Raw genomic sequence first — 17,228 nt, 5'->3', positions numbered from 1 at the left:
AAATACTAAGAGTTTCTTTACAAATGGGGGGATGCTCCTCGGCCTGTGGCTGAGGAGACCTTTTTGTTCTCTCTTTTTTCCCCCCCTCATTTTACTTTACTTGCTTTTCTTATATAGTTTTCATCTTCCTATCTCCTTCTTCCATCTGTTGATCATCTATTTGCCTTTCTTCTGGCTGTCCGTCCCATCAGAGGCCTTATCAGTGCTCAAGTGGTTCACTCTGATCAACGTTATCCTGCCAAGGGGTTACCTCCCCATTAATGCGGCCNAGTTACCGTATACTCTTTCAATCTCTTGATATATATATATATATATATATATATCTGAAAATTCATGTGAGATTTAACAATTTCTTTATGTTATGTTAACTATGGTTTGCGCAAGAGATGTTTGGAACACCTAACTGATCTTATACTACCAGTATATAAGTTACAAGTTATTCATCAAGATTTTATTGATCAAATCTTCAATTTACAATTTACATCCATATGCATTTTCCTATATAGCTGGATATGGGCTAACGTCTCTAATCCTTATCAAGTAAGAGGCAAAGCTTTTTGGAAAAACCTATTTAGTTTTTTACTGAAAATATATTATAATATACTTATATTTTATAAATAAATAAATAACTGACTTTATAAGCTCTAACCAAACAAACACTTATTCTAATTACATTTTAAACAAAAAAAAAAACAAAAAAAAAAGCATTTTAAGCCACTTTTTTATTTTTTAATGGACATTTTAAGCCACTTTTATTTGGCATCTATCCCTTATTACTTATTAGTAATGGAAGGATTTAAGGAAATTCGTAACATCCCAAAATATGAAAAGTAAAATGATCTCCCAATGTTTGTGTACTTATTTTCCAGTAGTTCATTTGTTAATGGTGAAAATAAAAGGTTAATATGAGATTAAAAGTTAAATTTATCAGTATGTGGGCCCTTAACTTCATTTTATACTTCGAGCAGCTAGACTATTTCCTTTCTCCTGAACCATCAAGCATTCTGAGTTACCATCTGCTCTTTCAATCTCGTGTAATCCAGCGAATTTCCATTTCCAAAGTATGGCTGGTGCTCTACTTTCTGCTATCGTGGAGCGGCTTGGTTCTTTCATTTCTTCAGAGTTCAAGTTGACTGTAACTGTTAAGGAAGAAGTCCAAAAGCTTGAAACCAAATTCCGTACCATTCAGGCAGTGCTCAATGATGCTGAGAAGAGGCAGCTGAAGGAGGAAGCTGTGACGCTTTGGTTAGATAAGCTCGAAGGCGTATCGTACGAGATCGACGACGTGTTGGATGAGTGGAACACTGTCATGATCAAAGCAGAGATTGAGAAACAACAAAAAGAATTCGAAGAAAAAGAAAACAGCTGAAACTAGTACTTCTAAGAAGAGGAAGGTATGGCCCCTCATCTCCAACTTCAATTTCTCAGTTCCTAATCTTTTACTGCATCGTGATATTGCTCATAAGATAAAAGAACTTAACGAAAAATTAGATGAGATTTACAAAGAGAGGGAGATGTACGGGTTTGAATTGAGTAGCCCCATTGAAGAAGTAGTTGAGAGACCAAAAACTACTTCTTATGTTGATGTGTCTGAAATTCTTGGTCGTGATAAGGTTAAGAATGATCTAGTGAGCGCCCTATTGGGCAAGGGTACTGAAAAAGATAAACACCCCCATGTAATCTCTTTGGTGGGCAAGGGCGGTATTGGAAAAACTACTCTTGCCCAATTAGCCTACAATGATCAAGAGGTGCAAGCCCATTTTGAGATAAAAGTGTGGGTTGGTGTTTCAAATCCTTTCGATCAATGCAAGGTTGCCAAAGAAATCGTTGAATCTATTGAACGGCGATCCTCCAACTTGACTGCATTGCAAAGTCTATTGGATAGAATTTGTGATAAAGTTGGGGGAAAGAAGTTTTTTCTTGTCTTTGATGATGTGTGGACTGAAGACTCTGTAATGTGGAAGCCATTCAGAGATGCACTCAAAAATTGTGGTTCCCAAAGGAGTAGAATTTTAGTCACCACACGTAAAAGACCAAGTTGCGAAAATGATGGAAAGTGCAAATACAATCAAGTTGGAGGACTTGTCTGAGGAAGATTGTTGGTTGGTGTTTAGTAAAATAGCATTTTTTGATAAGGATCGTCAGCAATGTGAGCAACTAGAAGACTTTGGCAAACAAATATCAAAGAAGTGCAAAGGCTTGCCCCTTGCAGCAAGGACTCTAGGGAGTCTCATGTGCTTAAAGAAAAGTAAAGAAGAATGGAAGAATGTTTTGAATAGCAATTTGTGGGAATTAGAAGATGTTGAAAGAGGTCTTTTTGCACCATTGTTACTGAGTTACTATGATTTGTCATCACCACTGAAATGGTGTTTCTCTGTGCTGTCTTTCCAAAAGATCATGTCTTTGATGTTGATGAGTTGGTATATATGTGGACAGCACATGGATTTGTTGAGTCAAAGGAAAATATGGAGGTGGAAATCATGGCACGAGAATACTTTGAAAATTTAGTCATTCGCTCTTTCTTTCAAGAATGCAAGGAATATAAATGGTTTGGCATGAGGTACAAAATGCATGATATAGTGCATGACTTTGCGCAATCAATTACTAAAGCTTGCCATTTGGGATATTCAAGAGGGTCCCAATTTCCTCCATCTACTGATAGATCCAAAAATCTACGCACTGTCATCTTTTTTAATCATAGTGATTATAACATGTCCAATTTAGTCCAGAATTTTAGCCGTTTACGGGTATTAACTTAGCACTTCATGATGGAACTTCCGAATACAATAGGAAATTTAATACATTTAAGGTATCTCGATTTGTATGAGTGTAAAGAATATGTTTCTTTTCACAAATGTGAAATGCTTGAAACTATATGTAATCTATGCAATTTACAATTTTTGAGGCTTGGTGAGTCTATGAGTTCACCCAAAATATTACCACAGAAAATAGGTAAATTAATTAACTTAAGACTTCTTATTAGATATAATTTAGTGATTCCAAGAGGGATTGGAAGATTGACTTCTCTTAGAACAATAAATGGTGTCCTCATAAGTGATGAGGATAGCAAAGGAAGTAAAATTGAAGAATATAAAAATTTGAACCATCTTCGCGATTTGTATCTATCTTTTAATGGAGGGTTTGATCCGATTGCCTTAGCTCCGAATGATAGAAGAATTGTGAGTAATGTATTAAGTTTAAATGCGTTAGAGCCACCTCAAGACTGGGAGAGGTTACGCATTAGTTACGTAATGTATTAAGCTTATGCACCACAATGTCTCCTATTTGGTTGGCGTCTTTAATCAATTTGAGAGAGCTTTGTCTCTATTACGCCTCCGTGCCTCGAATCATTAACTATATCGTTTGCGCAGAGATTGAAAAAAGTTGGAGTTGATTTTTTGGGAATAGAATCTGAAAACAAGAAAGAAGACATGAAAATATTCCCAAATTTGAAATATCTCGAATTCTTTGGTTTGAGCGAGTGGGAAGAATGGATTGGAGGAACGAGAGAAGGAGGAAAAGAAGACGAAGACTGTATTACTATAATGCCGCGTCTTCAAAAGTTGACAATTCACTACTGCAGAAAGTTAAAGTCGTTGCCGAATTTCTTGCATACAACTCCATTGAAGGAACATTTCTCACATCCCAATCATCAAATTAACCGATATTCCATTCCCACGTTGCAGTAATTAACTAGTTCGGCTTCTTCTTTTATTTTGAAAACAAATACTATCAATTAAATATTCTCATTTTCTGGTTAAAATTCCCACGGAAAATAAATTACTAACAACGTAGATTTATGAAATTTAACATATTCACATGAATTTGAATTAGCGCGGTTTATTGTTGTTGCTTAGATTTAGAGCTATATTGTGATTTATCCAAAATTGACTGATGGGTTTAATAAAATTTCACAAATAATTTAAAAATAAATAAATAAATTGGAATTTTAGATAGACTAATCAAATGAACAGAGTCACAAAATTTTAACTCATTTGCATTTAAAAGTAAACAACTAAATTCAAATGCCTACCTCTTTCTATTTCATTTGCGGTTTAATATTTTATATGGGTCTTGCTGATTTTCTTGATTTCAGGTAAACAAACAATGACCTTTCGTAATTTTATCAAATTTTGGCAAAACTCACAACGACATTGTCAGCAATGGTTTTCTTAAGGGCGTGTGAGCAAGTCTGAACCAATAAAGGGTAACTTCTTCCTCTTCTGCTACTTCTGTCATTTGGCTGAAACATCAATTTATTATTTGAATTATCTCTCAAAAACTCCCGCCAAAGAAATTACTAGCAACTTTGTCAAATTTAGGCCAAACTCACAACGACCCCATCACCAATTATTCTATCTAGTGAGACCACTATTTGCAACATTACCGGGATGCATGTGTGAATGTAAGGAAGAATTTTTGTTTTTATTTTTTAAAAAGAACCCAAACTGAATGGTGCTGAAACTTTACTAGTAAATTTTTATTATTGGCATATGGCCTTGTTATTTAATATCTTTATTTTTACCATTTACAACTTATGCAACCTTCTATCCTAAATTTTGAGGGCTTGAGTGTATAGTTGCTAATCTTCAGGCTTTGATGTTACAGCTTTAAAAGTTTGAATCTGGATGCATATAGATTTATTGTCTTAGTGATGTGTTTCTTGATCTAGGCACTTAAATTTTGTTTCTTGAATATGTTACTCTGTCCTTTCTACTATTTTTTTTCTAACTTATTTCCACATTTGCATTTTGTTCCATGGTCAATTATTATTATTTTTTTAACCTAATAATGCCCTAGGAATTTTTTGCTCTCCTTTAGTCTAGACATCATGTAAAATATTTCTCAATCTTAACATCATATCATAGTGCTTTTTGTGGAAAGCTCTGTTATGACTTCAAAGATGCTAGTAACATTTGTACATAATCTTTTATCTTTGTTTATCAATGCTAGAAAATTATTATTTCTTCATTCTATGAGTAATACTAGAAGTCAAACCATGGTGCAATGGTAAGTGCCCTCCACCCAAACCATGTGTAGTTAGGGAAAAAGCATGAGTTTTGTGCATATAACAATTCTTTGAGTAATACTACTATAAAGAAGAAAGAGGGGCATTTAAAGCTTAAAAATGTTTTTGGTAGTTATCAAGTTTTAATGCTATAGGGTTAGGTACTTGCTAGTTATCTATTTATAAAGTAATATTGTATACTTATTTCTTGTCTTACAGTTTGAAGTATTTCGTTACATGGAAGTGTGTGAAGTGCACAAGGTGACCATCAGGGATTCAGGCAAGAAGGAGACAAAATACCTTGGATTATGTACTCTTCTACTCTTAGGCATATCTCGATATTTCTGCTTAATCATCTTTCGTTTTTTTACTTATAATCTTTTCCATCTATAAAAACCTCATGCTGAATATCAAATTTTCTTTTGGCCTTATTTAAACCAAACATCAGATCTGGGGAAGTACATTTTATGATGAAGCAAGGTGTCACTCATGGAGGCACATTTTAGAAAGCACTATAGAAGATACTCCTTTATCAGTTCATTCTGCAGCAAGGAAGTGTATCATGGCTATCTCCTGAGTAATCCATATTGTATGGTGGTTGATGAAAGGTGAGCTAGCTAATTGACCAATTTTCAACTTATGTAATTTCTACTTTTATTTTTTAGGGTATGAAATCTAGTGTGCTAATTTTCTTGGCTTAGTGTTACAGATTTTGGAGATCTAGTACAATGGTGTGTAGAGTGTGTGGGAGAATGGAATGTTACCACCAAGAGTGGAGGGGATGATCTGAGAAATGCCTCACTTGTTTTTTCCCATCAGTAGTTGCCCAAATTTGGAATGACATTCAAAAATGGACAGACCCCAATTAGTAACTAATCTGTTCAAAAACAGAAGAAGAAGAAGAAGGTAATGACGCCATATTACAATTGTTTTCTTTGGGCCGTTCAATTCTAATTCACATGTAGGTAGCTTTATGTTCTTTTGATGCTATTGCATTTGCTTTTTAATCCATGGTCAAAAACTTTTATTTCCAAATTGCAGGAATGTTTTGATCTTATTCATTTAGAACATCATGCAAAATGTTTTGTTCTCATTTGGCCTCATTCATTGTAAACGTTATGAAAACTCAAAACTAAGGTAGGTAGTGAGTGAAAAAGATAATTCACAGATAGAGAAAGAGCAATGGGAAAGGCTTTAAGTACAAAAACCCCAATGATTATAAAAAAAGCCCTGTTATCCATTCAAAGATGCTACAAACAGGCTTAACCTGTGATCTCTATAGCAGTCCATCTTAAATGGTGACATATGAAAAGCAAACTATTTAATTTTTTAGTAACTGTACTCATTCTTGCATTTATCATTTAGTTCTTGAACCTTTTTTATTCAACTGGTAATAATTTTTTTTAAAGAAGAAAGCGGGGTGCCCTCACAACTCAAACCTATAATTATTAATCATCTGGTCTTGATGTTATAGGGTTATGAACTTCCTATCTATCAAGTTCCTAAGTAAATATTTCATGCTTTTTGCTTTTTTTCAGAGGCTTAAATATTTCATAGGCATGGGAGAGTGCAAAGTATGAGAAGCGACCACCAGTAGATATGCAGATGTTACAAATACTTTAGCTTCATTTGTTGGATTAAGTAACCATCACAATCCCTTTGGAACTAATAATCAAGATATGCTTGTGATTTTTATTTTAAGTATTGGACACAGACACAAGATCTATCTTAGAGAGAAAACCCTGATATGGTAGATGTTATATTTTTCTTAGTTTTGTTTGTTTCATTATTAAATCTATACTTTTTGTTGCTTCTCCTTTGCATAAAGTCTTTGATAGCTCTGTTTTGTTGTAGGAATTGGAATTATACTTTTTGGGCTATATACTTATTTTTATGCTCCTCATCTTGCATAGGAGTTGAATAAATTGCTGCTTTTTGTTGATTCTAATGTTTGTAAGCGGGTTTTCAAAATCTAATGCATAGTAGTGAAGTCCACTGTAGGAATTGACATTCTGCTATTGGAAATAGTCTGTACATCTAGTCACCCAAAAATTTATAAAAAAGAAGAAGGAAAGAGAAGGCATTGCTAAGTACTCTTTGGATTGCTCGTGTATGGCTCATGATGCTCATCCCTAGTTTAATGCTTAGGCTTTGAAATTCCTCTTAACGTGTTATATCTCCTTGACATAGAGGTTAGGCCTCTAGGCCTTATATTTATTTTAGATCATTATCATTGTTGTCCATTGTGATTAAAAGTATATTATTCTAATCATTTAAAACATTATGGTTTTCATTGCAAAATTCTTTAGTTTAGTGATGCTTGTATAATCCCTGAATCCCGGCCACCAGACCCTGAGCACAGAGAAGGGATGTTCAGCAACAACTTGGGGATGCGAGCAAGGATTTTGAACTGCCTTGGAAGTAAGTTTTCCTGTTTTACAAACAAATATTTCCAAGGAACAAATTTCCCAAATTTGTCCTTTAAATATTGCTCTGATGCCTTAATAGGTTCTCTATCTGGCATGCAACTATTTAGTTTATTCTATCTTTCTCTACCTTAATCTATTGGTATGGTTGTCACTGATCATATAAATCACAGATGAAGCTAATTAAGCTAGGCACAGCCCGTGGTTGAAGTTATAAGCATGGGGAATGGTGTTTTGTTCTCCAGAGTGGTGTTCCACAGTGATGATGATCTAAACGATTGGCCTCCAATTTCATCTGTTTTAGCTTTAATGTCCTCTGTTTTCTCCTCATCATCATGCTTACATTCAAGGTTTTTATTTTTATACTTTTTTGTCATTTCTTTTTTTAATATTTTTTATGTTATCTAAGATGTAGAACAATAGATCTGTATGTGTTTGTAATCACTTTTTCGAATATCTATATTATTACCATAAAATTGTTTAAACATTTTTTTTTTTGATAGGTAAGAAAAACTATTGTTCAAACATCATTCCACCATGTGTTATCTAAGTTTTAAAACATAGTCAACAAGTTGCAAATTACAGGGGATTAAGAGGTCTAGTCAAAGCTTCCCTTTTCCATTTTGTTTTGTCAATTTAAGAATATCTAGCTCTTCTTTTTTAGACATCGTGAATTGATTTATCTCAATCTCACACAATTAGTAAAATTTTGTCAAATAATACCAGTTTGCCTTTCAGCTCAATTCTATACAATGTTACATTACAATAATGGGCTTACATCCAGTACACATAATATTTTGTATATTATTCAGAATGGTGTACTTATTGTGAATTTGCTAGAATTGGTAGGTGGGGAATCAAATCCTTAAATTGATCTCCAAATGAAGTTTAAAAGATCTTACACATTGCAAGTGTCTTTGCTCTTTTCTAGAAAAGCATAATAGAAGAGTAGTTTAGAAGGGAGCTCTATCCCAGCCATAGGAAACAATCCCCACTTTACGTGGGAACTTAGGACAGAAAAAGGAAGTTCAGCAAGCAATTGGAGATGCAAGCAAGGATTCTGAATTGCCTAGGAAGTAAGTCTTCCCACTTTACATACTAATATGTCCAGTGACCAAATGTTCTCAAAGTAATTCAAATATTGATCTGATTCCGAATTAGATTTTTAATTCGACATGCAATTTTTTGGTTTCTTTTGTCTTTCTTTTGCCGCATTAATCTGTTCGTATGCTACTATGATTCAAATCATAGACAAGGGTAATTAACATAGTAAAACAACTCATGACAGAACTTACAAGCATGGAGAATGGTGTTGTCCACCATAGTGGTGAGTTTTATAGTGATGATGATTTGAAAGATTGGCCTCCAATTTCGTCATCTGTAGCCTTTATGTCCTCTGTTTTCTGCCCGTCACCAGGAAGGTACATGGCCTCTATTATATTAAAATTCCCAAGCAGTTGTAGCATCGGCATTCTTGGTAGGAGAATTGAAGTTAAAAAAAGGATGTATACTTTTATCATTGACGTTTTTTGTATTTAGCATATAATAATACCTTCAAATTGAAATTGCAACTCTCGTTTGCTTCTATTCTATTTGTATTTTATTTGGTTTTTTTTTTTTTTTTGTGTTTTTTTTACCATGAAATGCTTTTTTTCAAACTGTTAGGATGAAAAGTAAATTTCATTTGCCAACCAACATTTTTTTTTTTTTTGAGAACAACAACATTTGGTAGTTGCAAAGAAATCTAAAAATTAAAAATATAAATTATTTGGTATTGTTTCAAAACATCAAAATTGATGGTGACTATGTGCATTATGAGTTGAAGACCTTTGTTGTTTAGTTATCATGTCTCTTTCGCAGTTCAATTGCTTATGCTATCTGCTGAGTTCGTGGCTTCAGCCTTCCTGCACAATCAGGAACTTATTTTCAAAGTACATGAACGAAATAAACTCTGGGTTGTGGTAGACTGTCACTGCATATCTCATCTCAACTGGTATGTATTTTTATTCTTATTTTTCTCATAATGTGCTCTTCTGTTAGCTTTTTCATATTATCTGAGAAGTAGAACAATATAATTATGTAATCATCATTAAGAATTTTGATATTATTACCCTAAATATTGTTCAATGTCATTCTGCTGTGTTTATGTGAGTTTAAATTCGTAGTGAATGAGTTTCAATTTACAGGGGATTAGAGGTCTAGTCCAATACATAATGTTTATATAAATAATTGCGTTGCATAGAATGTTTCATTGAAATTCTGGTCTTATATCCAGCATACAGAAAAACTAGCTAAAATTTTCAATATGTTGTACTCTTCTTTGAGAAATTGCTAGAATTCATGGGTGTGGAATCAAACACCAGATTGATCTTGGGATGGATGGACGTTACAAGAGCTTAAACATTGCAAGTATAATTGTTCTTTTCTAGAGAAGGGCATTAGAAGAGAAAGTTTCCCATTATTGTCCATAGATAAAATCATTTTGATTTCAAAAGTAAAAAATTTCAGCTAGATTTGCCATAATTAACCTATATTTGATACTTTTCATTTCTCAAGCTCAACTCATAAGTATGTTTTTCTGTTTTCTCCCCTTTGTCTTAAATCAATAACCTCATTTGTAAAACTTATGCAGTAAACATTGGAGAAGAGTTGTCTATACTAGTGAAATTGTAGGCAAGGATGCACCTCAAATGGCCATGTCTTACATTCTGACGCAAGTTGCTATTGAGAAAGATCCAGAAGCAGAATGGCAAAGGTCATTACGGTGAATAATAAAGCTCCCTTTCTCTCCTCTTTGAAGCTTTGTCCTTTTCTCGAAGCTGTATACTCAATTCATAGGTGCAAAAAGGCTTATAGACAAGGCTCTACTCAACACCATGGATGTCAAGAAGAAATAATGTCTAGTGATTCTTCTGTTATATTTCATTTTTCTAATCAGTAATAATCAAAGATAAAATATTGCAGCTGAAAGACGTGCCGGAGTCTTAATAATCTTGAATCGGCCAGTTTGTTATAAGTCAAGTCAACAAGGTGGCGTTAGAAGCAAGTTGTTTATATATTTATGTTGTTAATTTGTGTTGTGCTTTTGTGTGGAGCTGTAATTAAATAATTCAAGCCTAAATGGCTAGGGCAGCTAATATTCAAGTGCTTTTGGTCCTGTTAGCTTGGTTTATGAAAGATTGGTGCCCTGAAGTTTGATTTGTAATTGTGATTATCCTTTTCACATTTGAGGAGTTAATGAGAAGATTCAATTGTATTCTAGAGCTAGATGCAATAAAAAGCTCTTGAAAAGTATTTGTTCACGTTCCCCAGGGTTTCTTTAATGAGTAATGCTACAGCCACAAACTATTTTACAACATTTTTACAAACTATTGATGTGGTCAACTTTTACTAATTTTTATCTGGACCCCACTATTAACATCATTTTTTTATTTATTAATAATCACTCACCACATTAGGAACTTATAAAAAAAATTGTAAGATAGTTTGTACTTCTAGCATTTTTCTTCTTTTATAGTTGGGTTTGGTAGGCACAAAACCCTAGGCAATTTGTGGGCTTGAATGGGTTGAAAACAAAAAAACTAGAATCTTGACTTTGGATTGATTGAATGCTAGCCTCAATCAATCGACACTTAGTATTCTCAATTGATCAAGCATGTGTCATGATCACTGCGAGTTGTGCAATAACATGCATTTCATCTTGAATACATTTTAACACTTGTTTAAAAACCCCAAACTTAAGCAAGGTATTGTTCATAGTTGGCCAACATAAAAACTTAGTCTCAACAATTCAAGTTTATGGAAATGTTCAATTTGGACATTGTCAAACTATTGAATCTTGTAAGTGAGAACAAATAAGTCACATCTTTAATTCTATTGTCCATACCTTTTTACAAAACATTAAAAATAAAAAAGTCTAGTGTTCAAAGATCTTTGGACAATATTGTTAGGAAAAAAGAATTCACAAAATAAAACGTACAAGCTTTGTACTTGTTTTAAATTTTAAATTTCTATATTAAAAAAATTCAAAATTATTTTTTCTTATAAAGAGAGAATTTGAATTTTTTTTTTTTTTTCACATTTGTGACCTTAGTTAAACAAGTTAAGTCAAATTCTTTCGAGTATTATAGTATTCAAATTTGGTGTATTTTCGTTCTAAATATATATATATATATATATTGATTTTCTTATAAAGAGAGAATTTGAATTTTTTTTTTTTTTTCACATTTGTGACCTTAGTTAAACAAGTTAAGTCAAATTCTTTCGAGTATTATAGTATTCAAATTTGGTGTATTTTCGTTCTAAATATATATATATATATATATTGGTGTGTGTTTTTTTCTTATAAAACTCACGCTTAGTAGACTCACCAAAAAATAAATAAAAAAATCCTTAAAGCTTAACACTAAGCTCAATTTTGTTATATTTTTTTGTTAATATCCATGTAACTGAACTGAATTAACATTTCCTAATATTTCTAACAAAAACGTTTAAAGTTCAAATCTCTTTTTCCTATTATAACTATGAAATTGATAAATAAAAAAAATTAATATTAATTAAAAAAGCGGTATTTATCCATGAATCTATAGTGCGGTGAATAAAACTTGAAACCTCCAAGTTTACGTTACATCTCAAGTCCATTGAGCCTACCGCTAGGAGTACTTATGGAAGTAACACAACTCATTTTTTAGTTTCAAACTTGTTTTGTTTAAGAGCATTTTTTAAGTTCATTAACATAGCATAACTTGCATAGCAATTGTATATCTATTAATATTAATTAAGAGCTTTTTTAAACGCAATATTTATTTCAAAATTTTCTCTTTAAAATTGCACATTAATTAATCATACGGTTAAAAAGATTTCAATTAATCACAAAAAAATATTGAGTATTTTTATAAGTATAACAAAAATTCACAATATTTTCGAAACTGTTTACCACCTCACACATGGATTATAAAATAAATTAATTAATTAGATAAAAGAATGCAAATTCCGCTCGATTATTGTAAAATTGTTGTCCTAGTTTTATTGAAAACTATTACTTCTAAATTCTAATAAGTAATAACCTTGCTCCAAATGCTCCTCTCTCACCCACTCCCACTGCCTCCCCTTCTTCTTCTTCTTCTTCTTACCTTTGTCCTTCTTGCTCTGACCCCAATTTCTCCTTCTTCCAATTCCAACCCCACACCGCCACCCGCCTCGACACCCGCTCCGCCTCCGTCCTCCTCTGCGCTGCCCGCATTGCCTCCCCCTCCGTGGCGAAGGCTGCTGCCGTGGCGCGTGCCGAGGCCGAGAGGAAGGTCCGCGAGGCTGCAGCTGCCAAGAAGCGCGCATGCCACGCCATGGAGCATCTAGCCATGGTGGAGGCTAAAGCAGGACGGGAGGACTGCAGCATTGAAAACAAGAATAAAGATGGGGTTTTGAGTAATGGGAAGTTAAAGTCTTTGGATAGCGTGGTTCCCAGGAATAATATATTTTGTATATTATTGAGAATGGTTTACTTATTGTGAATTTGCTAGAATTGGTAGGTGGTGAATCAAATCCTTAGATTGATCTCCAAATGCAGTTTAAAAGAGCTTACACATTGCAAGTGTCTTTTCTCTTTTCTAGAAAAACGTAATAGAAGAGTAGTTCAGAAGGGAGCTCTATCCCAGCCATAGGAAACAATCCTTACTTTACGTGGGAGCTTTGACTACAGAATAAGGAAGTTCAGCGAGCAATTGGAGATGCAAGAAAGGATCCTGAACTGCCTAGGAAGTGAGTCTTCCCACTTTACAAACTAATATGTCCAATGACCAAATGTTCTCCGATTTGTACTTCAAACATTGATCTGATTTTGTATTAGGTTCTGTATTTGACGTGCAATTTTTTGGTTTCTTTTGTCTTTCTTTTGCCATATTAATCTGTTGGTATAATACTATGATTCAATTTCAAATCATAGACAAGGGTAATTGACATAGTAAAACAACTCGTGATATAACATTCAAGCATGGAGAATGGTGTTGTCCACTATAGGGTGAGTTTTATAGTGATGATTGAAAGATTGGCCTCCAATTTCGTCCTTTGTAGCCTTTATGTCCTTTGTTTTTTTGCCGTCACCAGGAAATTACATCATACATGACCTCTATTTATATTAAACTTTCCAAGCAGTTGTAGCATCAGCGTTCTTGGTAGGAGAATTGAAGTTAAAAAGAGGATATATACTATTATCATTGACTTTTCGTACTTTTAACATATAACAATGCCTTCAAATTAATTTTGCAACTCTCATTTGCTTCTGTCTTATTTTTATTTTTATCTTTTTTTTTTTTTGACTGATGCTATTTTTCACATTGCCAACCAACGTTTGGTTTTTTTTTTTTTTTTGGGAAAAAACAGCATTTGGTAGTTGCAAAGAAATCTAAAAATTCAAAATTTGAATTGTTTGCTATTGTTTCAAAACATCAAAATTGATAGTCACTATGTGCATAAAGAGTTAATAGACCTTTGTTGTTTAGTTATCTTGTCTTTCATTTGCAGTTCAATTTCCTATTCTATTTGCTGTGTCCATGGCTTCAGCCTTCCCGCACAATCAGCAACTTATTTTCAAAGTACATGAATGAAATAAACTCTGGGTTCTGGTAGACTGGCACTGCATATCTCAACTCGACATGTACGTATTTAGTATTCTTATTTTTCTCAAAATGTGCTTTCTGTTAACTTTTTCATGTTATCCAAGAAGTAGAACAATATAATTATGTAATTATCATTACGAATTTTTTTATTATTACTGTAAATATTGCCTAATGTCATTCTGCTGTGCTTTTGTGAGTTTAAATTCATATTGAACGAGTTTCAACTTACAGGGCATTAGAGGTCTAGTCCAAGCCTTCTTTTACATAATGTTCATATAAATAATTGCCTTAAATAGAATGTTTCATTGAAATACTGGTCTTATATCCAGCATACAGAAAAACTTACTAAATTTTTCAATATGTTGTACTTTTCTTTGAGAAATTGCTAGAATTCATGGGTGTGGAATCAAACACCAGATTGATCTTGGGATGGATGGAGGTTACAAGAGCTTAAAACATTTGCAAGTATAATTGTTCTTTTCTAGAAAAGGGCATTAGAAGAGAAGTTTTCCCTTAATTGTCCATAGATAAAATCATTTTGATTTCAAAAGTAAAAAATTTCCGCTAGATTTGCCATAATAAACCTATAGTTGAAACTTTTCATTTCTCAAGCTTAACTCATAAGTATTTTTTTCTGTTTTCTCCCCTTTGTCTTAAATCAATCGCCTCATTTGTAAAACTTATGCAGTACCTATTGGAGAAGAGTTGTCTATACTGGTGAAATTGTTAGGCGAGGATGCACCTCAAATGGCCATGTCTTACATTCTGACGCAAGTTGCTATTGAGAAAGATCCAGAAGCAGAATGGCAAAGGTCATTATGGTGAACAACAAAGCTCCCTTTCTCTCCTCCGAAGCTTTGTCCTTTTCTCAAAGCTGTATACTCAATTCATAGATGCAAAAATGCTTATAAACGAGGCTCTACTCAACGTCATGGATGTCAAGAAGAAACAATGTCAAGTGATTCTTCTGTTAAATTTCATTTTTCTGATCATTAATAATCAAAGATAAAATATTGCAGCTGAAAGATGCGCCGGAGTCTTAATATCTTGAATCAGCCAGTTTTGCTATAAGTCAAGTCAACAAGGTGGCTTTAGAAGCAAGTTGTTTATATATTTATGTTGTTCATGTGTGTTGTGCTTTTGTGCGGAGCTGTAATTAAAAAATTCAAGCCTAAATGGCTAGGGCAGCTAATATTCAAGTGCTTTTGGTCCTGTTAGCTTGGTTTATGAAAGATTGGTGCCCTGAAGTTTGATTTGTAATTGTGATAATCCTTTTCACATTTGAGGAGTTAATGAGAAGATTCAATTGTATTCTAGAGCTAGATGCAATAAAAAGCTCTTGAAAAGTATTTGTTCACATTCCCTAGGGTTTCTTTTATGAGTAATGTTACAGTAACAAACTACTTTACAACATTTTTACAAATTGTTAATGTGGCCAACTTTTACTAGTTCTCATTTGAGCTTACCATTAATATCATTTCTTCACTTACCAATAGTCACTCGCTACATTAGTAATTTGTAAAAAAAATTGTAAGATAGTTTGTAACTCTAGTATTTTCCTTCTTTTATAGTTGGGTTTGGTAGGCACAAAACCCTTGGCAATTTGTGGGCTAGAATGGGTTGAAAACAAAAAACTAGAATCTTGACTTTGGATTGATTGAATGCTAGCATCAATCAATTGACACTTAGTATTCTCAATTGATCAAGCACGTGTTGTGATAACTACAAGTTGCGCAATAACATACACTTCATCTTGAATACATTATAACACTTGTTTAAAAACCCCAAACTTAAGCAATGTATTATTCATAGTTTGCCAACATTAAAACCTAGTCTCAACAATTCAAGTTTATGGAAATGTTTAATTTGGACATTTTCAAACTATTGAATCTTGTAAGTGACAAAAAATAAGTCAAATCTTTAATACTATTGTCCATACCTTTTTACAAAACATTAAAAAAAAAAAAAAAAAAAAAAGTCTAGCGTTCAAAGATCATTGGACAATATTGTTAGGAAAAAAAAATCACAAAATAAAATGTAAGAGCTTTGTACTTGTTTTAAATTTTAAATTTCTATATTAAAAAATTCAAAATTATTTTTTCTTATAAATAGAGAATTTGAATTTTTTTTATTTATTTCACATTTGTGACCTTAGTTAAACAAGTTATAAGTCAAATCCTTTCGAGTATTATAGCATTCAAATTTGGTGTATTTTCGTTCTCAAAATAAATACACACACACACACACACATATATATATATATATTGGTGTGTTTCTTTTTTTCTTATAAAATTAGTACACTTACCAAAAAAAATTCCTTAAAGCTTAACACTAAGCTCAATTTTGTTTTATTTTTATTTTTAATATCCATGTAACTCAACTGAATTAACACTTTCTAATATTTCTAACAAAAACATTTAAAGTTCAAATCTCTTTTCTCTATTATAACTATGGAATTGATAAATAATTTTTTTTTAATATTAATTAAAGAAGCAGTATTTATCCATGAATCTATAGTGTGGTGAATAAAACCTGAAACCTCCAACTTTACGTTACATCTCAAGTCCATTGAGCCTACCTCTAGGGATAATTATCGAAGTAACACTAAACTCATTTTTTAGTTTCAAACTTGTTTTGTTCAAGAGCTCTATTTAAGTTCATTAACATAGCATAACTTGCATAGCAATTGTATATTAAACGCAATATTTATTTCAAAATTTTCTCTTTAAAATTGCACATTAATTAATCATAGGGTTAAAAAGATTTCAATTAATCACAAAAAAATATTGAGTATTTTTATAAGTATAACAAAAATTCACAATATTTTCAAAATTGTCTACCACCACACACATGGATTATAAAATAAATAAACTAATTAGATAGAAGAATGCAAATTCTGTTGGATCATTGTAAAATTGTTGTCCTAGTTTTATTGAAAAATATTACTTCTAAATTCTAATAAGTAATAACTTTAAGGAGTTAGCTTAGCAGTTCTTAAGGTCTCAAATATCTATGAGATATTGGATTTGAAACTTCTTGCCAAATATTCGAAGAGGTTTGAAGATTCTAAACACCTTTTTTGTTATGGCCATTAAAATAAACTAGCATATAATTCTATGCAAATGCATGGATGCATTTAAAATTAAACAAAATTTTTATTATAAAAATATAACTAATTAG

The 17,228-nt window shown here is 32.6% G+C and overlaps 4 long non-coding RNA genes across 5 annotated transcripts; all 4 read left to right on the top strand.

The window, feature by feature from the left end:
- Nucleotides 1-1,005: 1,005 nt before the first annotated feature.
- Nucleotides 1,006-6,948, top strand: LOC136068154 (uncharacterized). 2 transcript variants are annotated; one of them, XR_010629564.1, is made up of 6 exons: nucleotides 1,006-1,394; nucleotides 4,097-4,207; nucleotides 5,228-5,318; nucleotides 5,457-5,616; nucleotides 5,718-5,914; nucleotides 6,547-6,948. It is a non-coding gene; the product is annotated as an uncharacterized LOC136068154 (long non-coding RNA). The 2 variants fall into 2 exon arrangements; XR_010629565.1 differs by having other exon boundaries at nucleotides 5,710-5,914.
- Nucleotides 6,949-7,861: 913 nt separating this feature from the next.
- On the top strand, nucleotides 7,862-10,736 carry LOC112004072 (uncharacterized). The gene is made up of 4 exons (XR_002882054.2): nucleotides 7,862-8,510; nucleotides 8,723-8,855; nucleotides 9,295-9,427; nucleotides 10,067-10,736. It is a non-coding gene; the product is annotated as an uncharacterized LOC112004072 (long non-coding RNA).
- A 2,131-nt stretch (nucleotides 10,737-12,867) lies between these two features.
- Nucleotides 12,868-13,424, top strand: LOC136068144 (uncharacterized). The gene is made up of 2 exons (XR_010629544.1): nucleotides 12,868-12,958; nucleotides 13,045-13,424. It is a non-coding gene; the product is annotated as an uncharacterized LOC136068144 (long non-coding RNA).
- A 348-nt stretch (nucleotides 13,425-13,772) lies between these two features.
- LOC112004063 (uncharacterized) lies at nucleotides 13,773-15,405 on the top strand. Its single transcript, XR_002882052.2, has 2 exons — nucleotides 13,773-14,086; nucleotides 14,737-15,405. It is a non-coding gene; the product is annotated as an uncharacterized LOC112004063 (long non-coding RNA).
- The last annotated feature ends 1,823 nt before the right edge of the window (nucleotides 15,406-17,228 follow it).

The sequence above is a fragment of the Quercus suber genome, unplaced genomic scaffold (assembly GCF_002906115.3).
Source record: "Quercus suber isolate HL8 unplaced genomic scaffold, Cork oak 2.0 scaffold_101, whole genome shotgun sequence".
Lineage (NCBI taxonomy): Eukaryota > Viridiplantae > Streptophyta > Magnoliopsida > Fagales > Fagaceae > Quercus > Quercus suber.
This window is presented reverse-complemented; position numbering and strand designations above follow the sequence as displayed.